The sequence below is a fragment of the Acanthochromis polyacanthus genome, chromosome 10 (assembly GCF_021347895.1).
Source record: "Acanthochromis polyacanthus isolate Apoly-LR-REF ecotype Palm Island chromosome 10, KAUST_Apoly_ChrSc, whole genome shotgun sequence".
NCBI lineage: Eukaryota > Metazoa > Chordata > Actinopteri > Pomacentridae > Acanthochromis > Acanthochromis polyacanthus.
Window position 1 is genome coordinate 7,389,518 of NC_067122.1, and position 8,138 is coordinate 7,397,655.

The following is an 8,138-nucleotide window of genomic DNA, read 5'->3' on the forward strand; positions in this document are numbered from 1 at the left end:
CTGGTAATTTGAAGGTGTCTTGCACACGCCCACATCTTTATCTAGAGAAAAGGTATAGTCTCAGATGATGCTAAAAGTAGAGCACAGGAGGCCTTCTGTTTTTCCACCACAGTCACTATTTTCATTTAGCTTTTGTTCATAAGTTAGATGAAGTTGAAACCTTGTAAATGAGCAGCAGTATTTGCAGCCTGCATGCAAGGGAGTGAAACAGTGATAGCATCATCCCATAAATGCTGCTATTTATGGATATGTATGAGTGTTTATGTGCTTTTATTTTCATTGTTCTCACCTCAGCTTTAACCTCATTTTCAGTACTTAGTTTTGTTTTTTATCTGATTACTGCACCATAAGAGATAAGATTCACCAGAGTCAAATTCTTTGTTTGCATATAAACTTTTACAGTAAAGTTGATTCTGATTCTGATTATACTGACATAGTGACCTGTTGAGTCACTGAGGACACATTATGATGAACTCTGGATTTGCACTTTTAAGAATATATTTCATCAGTGAAGACTTTTCAATGATATGTATGTTTGATCTGAATTATTCCTCTGCATATTTAGTAATCTTGTCATTTCTTTTTGGCACTGAACAAAGACAGTACTGCATATAAAAGACAGACAATACCAGCCATTGGTTTGTGGACTACTGTCTTGAAGTGTTTGGTGGAGCAACCTCTTAATTGTGTGTTGTGTGTTTTACAAAACAAAATGATAATTTTCAAAAAGTACATCATGCTGTAGTCAATAAGTTCTGAAACCAGCGATTGACGCCATAAACAAAATAGCAAAAATGTTTACAGAGGTAGCATATCAGCTGAGAAGTAGGGTTAATGTTCTTATGTACTGTTATATAATCAGACCTCCTTTTGCAGTCAGAGGAGTCACCCCCTGCTGGCTGTTACAATAAATGCAGGTTTCAGTCACTTTGGTTTTACTTTTCAGACCTGGAGGCTTTGTAATTTTATATACACTCACTGGCCACCTTGCTAGTAAAAGGTTGGACCCCCGGTTGCCTGTAGAACTGAGTAAATTCTTTTTGGCAAACTTTCAACAAGGTGTGGGAAACATTTCTCAGAGATTTTGGTCCACATTGACCTGATAGCATCACAGAGTTGCTGCAGATTTGTCGACTGCACATCCAAGATGCCGATCTCCTGTTCCATCACATCACAAAGGTTCTACTGGATTGAGATCTGGTGACTGTGGAGACCATTGAAGTACAGAGAACTCATTGTCATGTTCAAGAAACCAGTTTGAGATGATCTGAACTTTGTGACATGGTGTATTATCCTGCTGGAAGTAGCCATTAGAAAATGGTACACTGTGGTCATGGACATGGTTAGCAACAATACTCAGGTAGGCTGTGGTGTTTAAACCAAGCCCCATTGGTAATAAGAGCCCCAAAGTGTGCCAAGAAAACATCCCCCACACATTACACCACCAGCAGCCTGAACCGCTGCTACAGGGCAGGATGGATCCATGTTTTCATGCTGTTTACACCAAATTCTGACCATCTGAATGTTGATGTTTTTCCAGTCTTATATTGTCCAATTTTGGTGAGCCTGTGTGAATTGTAACCTCAATTTCCTGTTCTTAGCTGACAGAAATGGCACCCGTTATGGTCTTCTGCTGCTGTAGCCCATCTTCTTGAAGGTTGGACCTGTTGTGCATTCAGAGATGGTATTCTGCATTCCTTGGTTGTAACCAGTGGTTATCTGAGTTACTGTTGCCTTTCTATCATCTCCAACCAGTCTGCCCATTCTCCACTGACCTCTCACATCAACAAGGCATTTTGGTCCACACAACTGCTGCCCACTGGATATTTTCTGTTTTTCAGACCATTCTCTGTAAAACCTAGAGATGTTGTGACAATCCAAAAAAATCTGCAGTTTCTGAAATACTCAGACCACCCTGTCTGGCACCAACAACCTTGCCACATTTAAAGTCACTTAAATCCCCTTTCTTCCCCATTCTGATGCTTGGTTTGAACTTCAGCATGTTGTCTTGACCACTATGATGTCTAAATCCATTGAGTTGTCGCCAGTGTGATTGACTGATTAGCTATTTCTATTTACAAGTAATTGAACAGGTGTACCTAATAAAGTGGCTGGTGACTGTACACATCTGATGGCACCAAAGACTGATAAAGTGAGCATGGGCAGTGGAATATGGTCACTAACACAATTTTAGCTTTTGCATATAGTTTGTTTGTTTTATAAATTTGCTGCTGAAAGACAAATGAGCTGGTTATCTTAAAATAATACAGTTGGAAATACAATAATTGGCTTATTGACTGAGAATTAGATGATAACACCAACACCAATCTCAAGTCTGGTATTGAGTTCACTACGAGCATTTAGTTAGCTCAGTTTAGCATTAACACTTGAGCGGGGTTACTCAGCTAGATTGGCACTATCCTGCAACTCTCTGCCGAAAAGTGAATAAGCAAATTTCAAAAACTGTTGAGCTATTATCGGCATCTGAGTCTAGCCACTTCAGATTTTATACAAAAACTAAGTTTGGTAAAATATATCAAAAACATTTGGTGAAATGACCCTGATATGTTGTTAATAACATTGAAGACCACATGAAACATGGAAGCAACTTGTAGTTTTGCACATATAAGGACCACATATAAATCTCTATCCACACCAGTTTTTGTGATTCTACACAGCAGTCCACATCACCTTATTGGCAAATCAATGGTAAATGGTCTGTATTTAGACAGCGCTTTACTATACCTGCAAGGTACCCAAAGCGCTTTACAAGATACATCACATTCACACATTCACACACTGATGGCGGAAGCTGACATGCAAGGCGCTAACCACGACCCATCAGGAGCATTTAGGAGTTACATGTCTTGCTCAGGGACACCTCGACATGAGCACGACAGACCGAGGATCGAACCGGCAACCCTTCGGTTGCAAGACTGCATAACTGAACCCACTGAGCCATGCCGCCCCATGTAACGAAAATTTTGGCTTACCGTACTTGCTACACATCAAATTCTATTGATGTTTGATGCCTCAAAATTTGGTGAAAAGTCAAAAAAAACATTGTATTTTTAGAAGGAAGTACATGCACACATCCATATTTATACACTTACAGGAACTTTCAGAGGCACCAATACCACTTTTGCTTGAACTTTTTATATTCTCCTCTGTTGGAGTCATTCAATAATTTGGATCCGTTGGAAATAACTTTGTCTGAGTCCTCACCAAATTTCATTGCTGTGTTAGTTGTTGAACTTTTAAAAATGGATTTCAAGATAAAAAAAAATAGTGTTTTCAGGGAGAAAATATAAAAATTGTTCAATTGGAAAACATCAAATGATACTCTCAAAATTCAGCCAAAAATATATCACAAATCTTCATTTTGGTCCCTAATTAGCACATTTCTAAAAAGATTGAACAAAATACAGCAACATATTTTGAAAATTCTGTCAGAATTGGCACCGACTCAGCAGGCATCAGTGGTTCTGGACCTGTAATTATATGTATTTTCAGCCTATTTCCTCTATTCTGGCGATCTGTCACACTCAGCACAATGGGAGTGAGGAAGTGGCTGCCTGTGGTTAGGGGTCTGACATTGTCTGATGTCAGAATCGAAACTTCTCGCATGTCAGAGGGTCATTCCAAAAGGCTACTGGGTTCGGTGTATTCACATCTCAAATACCCTCGGTGGGGACAATGATTAGCAATTATGAGAACATAAAAGCAAAATGGAACAAGCAGCCCACAGGCAGCAGTGAAGGTCACCACAGGAACAAATATGGTTTGACACCCCCGCAGCCTGTAGGGACAAAGTTTGCCTGATCAGTCACACTTGAAAAGGGAAAGGACGCAGTCTGAAATGAGTCTGCATCCCCCTGTTCCCATAAGCAGCGAAGTCAAAGGAAAAAGATGAGTCACTGAGCGAATGTATGGCCTTTACCACAAACCAATTTTCCCAGTAATGTATCTGGAAGAGAAGTAGCTTGTACTTTGTTTTTCTTCTTTTTTGGGTGAGATTTTTTTTCAGCTGGTTTACATGTGGGAGGAAGCTATTTGTAGTTTGTGAATGATAACTACAAAACTGTCATCATTTACTTTTAAAACCCATTTGAGGCACTTAGCTTGTGTCTACTACACTTCTAATTCAGTAAAAGAAGTAAAAGGACATGTGGAGTTTATTAAATTACTGTGTATAAAATGAAAATAATGAGATAAAGAAGTTTAAAGGTTCAAGAAATTGCCAGCAGATATTTGTGTTTCACAGCAAAATCCTTGTTCTTTCGACAAACACGTCAACAACGAAGCAAAAAAGGTTAAAAAGTGTTTTGAAAGGCTGTTTTCTCAGTACGGAAAAATCACAACAGCATCGATCGGAAATGGAACCCTCACGACTGGAAATATTTGGTGTTATTAATAACCTTTGTGTACGTCTGCACCCTCTCACTAATTTTGGAAAAGCTAAACCCCAACAGAAAGCCATTAAAGGCAGCGGAATTTCCCCCACTGAAATTTTCAGGACACCATCATCTGTATCAAACTCAGACAGAAACCGTTTTTTTTTTCTTTTTATTTAACATTTGCAAAAAAACACACACACAAAAAAAACAGACGAGATCATGAGACTCGCATGACACACACACAGGATCTGATGTAATTTAAGTTTCACCACAAACACTTGCACATGCTGGATGAATATGTAAATCAATCTTCCATGGTTGAAGTCTTATTTCTGCATCCACCCACAAATACACTCATAATCAATGATCAATAGGAACAGCCTTTCTAAACTGACCTTTAACGCAGTTGAAGATTTAATTCTATCCAAATTATAACTACAGTGTGTTATCTTTATGTGATTGGATTCTGAAAACAGACAGTTTAAATCTATTTGCATAAGTGACAGTTTATTTGCCATTGATATTCACATGTGATATTTTGCTTTGCAACAGTAGAGGGCAGCATAAGAATGGACATAAGATTAAGGCGAATGGAATCACTTGAAGGTAGCACATTTCTCATGATGTAATGTCATCTAAAACAAGAGAAACTTTTAATGTGAGTATGCAAATCAGTCAGTAGCTGAGCTTTAAAATTTGTTGCCATGTGTCATATGCTTAAGCAACAATCTTTGGTTTCTGCTCACTTCACAAGAGGGCAAATCAGGAAAAAAAAGGGAAAAAAATTCATCCGAAAGTTTCACTATATGATTGCAAACAAATATTCTGTGCCAAAACATTGGAATGATGTTACTATTTAAACATTTTTCGAAATTTTACTTTACCAAATTTATCCTCAATCGTCGCAGAACACAAAAACAACACCTGTGTTTCATAGCATTCACTGAATTTTCTCAATACCTGTCTCTGTGCCTGCACCCAGGGCAACAAACTGTCTCCGATGAACATGTTAGATCCCAAGTTTATGATTTATGATGAGAAATAAAATGAATAATGGCGTACACACAGTCACATGTCGCTACAAGTATGATATAGACATACTGGGCTGCAGAGAGCTACACTAACCGCTTTACTGGACAGAGTGCCCTCAGACCATCAGAAACCAGAGCCCAATGCCCCATGGCTGACGCATGTTTGCTCTGACAGCACCGCACCATTGATAAATAACAGCAGCTCTACTTCAGCCTGCTGGTGCAGTCACATTCAGCTGCAGCTCTCCAATGCGTCTCCACAGCCAAGATTGAATCTTCCCCATTCATTAGACTAAGTGGATGAGCCTCTCTAATAGGGGCTCCCTTCCCCTCAATAATTGCCGTTGATTGGCGTAAATTAGACCCTAGTTGCCAGACGAGTGATTCTCGACGACGATAATCCGATTCCCAACTCAAACTAATAGGATTTTAACTCTGGCTTTGGCCTAATGTCCGTCTGCAAACCCTGGCTATGGCCCTATGCCCCATCTAGCCGACGTCCTCTGGATCATATCTGGGCCAGGCCAAGCTGAAGCTGCAGTGGTGTGTGGATTCTGCGGGGTTGGGGGTCGGGTCATCGCGTCCTTCGGCCCATGCTCTCGGTGATTCATCGCCTGCATAGCATTCTTGGCATCAATTGGTCATTCATGCGTGTGACTTACATCATCAAGGGAACATGCTTGTGAATGAGGCTGGAGTCTGCTGGAGCACAGGGCAGATGTCGGGATTCTTGGCTGATATGTGGCTCCAGTACAGGCCTGGATGCTGAATGGTGAAGTCTAGGAAGGGCTCTAACTTCTGAGAGACTTTCTGAATGTGAATCAAACTTGGAAAACACAGACTTTAATCCCAGAAGTCCGTGTTTTGTTTGTGATGCAGTGATCTCCCAGGGCTGGTTGTGCAGCTGAAATCAATGATGGTGACTACTTTGGCTCAACCCTGGTTCAGCATAATAAAAAGCTGGCTTACATCACATTACCAGCAATAAAACGTTACTAAAGGTTCCGGAAACGCAGTCTATTAAATATGTATGTTCCAAGCCACTTAAAGCATTCTTACAAGTTAGAAGAATAGGCTTCGGTATATGAACAAATTTCCTCCGATGTTCCAGTCCTTTTATTGTGTAAAATGTAGTTTTACAGTTTATATGTGACACTTATTGCGATGAATTCAAGTCTTTTATCATTTAAGAAGTGGCAGTTGTAGCTGCTGCTGTCCTTGTAACTGTCGATGCTTTGTGATTTGATGCTGGATTAAAAAGGTGCGGAAACGCCACCCGATCTTGATATCTAGCCTCAGTAACCAATCTGTCACCTTTTCTGTGTGCCTTCCCAACAAACTGAAGTCTATAGACAGAGAACACTGAATGTTCTTTTGTCATTCAGTTGATAAGGGGACGGTGCTACTACTAAGGCCTGAGGACTAATGAATCTCCACTCCATTACCGCTGAATCGGACAGATTGCTCTCCCGGAGAAATGAATTGAGTTTTTTGTATTTGTGAGATCATTCTCCCTCCATTAACTGCTCTTTATCCCGTCTCTTCATCACAGGCAAATCAGGTTAGGCAGCCATGATTAGCTGGGGTGGCCTCCCTTTTTAAAAGGTAATTGGGTTTGGCGGCTCAGCTGATAGTGCCATTAGGACCAATAAAGGCTGGGCTTGGCTCATCGAGTGAAACAGATTCTTCAGCAGCAGATGGCAGACGGAGGGAGAGGGCTCTGATGCATTGAGGCCGAAAACAAAGTTTGTGTAACCAAAGTAGTTTGGGGGCATCCTCTCCTCTCTGCATATGCCCCCACCACTTTCACGCAAGCCAGTTTAATATTTTTGTCTTTCTGTGGCGGCGATGGTGACATGGAGGCGGTGACAGCTTTTAATATGCTTAACGCTGATTACAAAATGATTTGGCCATTAGAATGTGATATTTTTTTTTTATTGGGATAATTAATCATTCACACAGAAATGTTTTAATGGTGGACTCGGGGCAGACTGGAGAAGAGCAAGACTAATGGTTTCTGGGAAATCACTTTCCCTCGTGCCAGTGTTGTGTAACCCTTTGTTGCTAGAACACAAACATGAAAATAGTTTTAGATTTGTTCTAAATTCAAAGCTTTGATCCCATATCTGTACCCGAACTTGTTGATTTGTAAAGACAGTAATCAGCGTCTGAAGAGGATCGAAAATGTTGAATGAAGACACGCAGTGCAACCAACAATCGATCCTCAACTGTATCATCCCCTGTCATCTGGACTAAAGGAAAGGTGAACTTGCCAATTCCGAGAAGTCCCGCAAAGCCCCAGATAACCTTACTCCATCTGGGGCTTCGTCCTATAGGAAAAGGTGCATTAGTGGTGACAGGAGGGCCGGTGGGGACTAGTGCTGATGGGAGATTTAGACGGCTGGAGGTGGGCTTGTGTATTATGTGGCTGGCCATTGCTGTGACTGTCTCTCTCTTATCTCTTCCACTGAGGGGGTCCGATCCCCACCGCTCCTCTTATCAGCGGGTCAGGCTTTGCTTTTCCCCCCGTTCCTTCCCGGAATTGCCCCAGGTTATGGAACTGTGGCATTGCTAATATGAAAGGTGACTCTGTAGCCTTTTATTTTAATCTGAGCCAACTGCAAAGTTCATGTAAATACGCCATCTTTTTCGTATCATCTTTAAATCATTTGCGGGATTTGATTTCAAGACATGCTGCATTCATAACGTA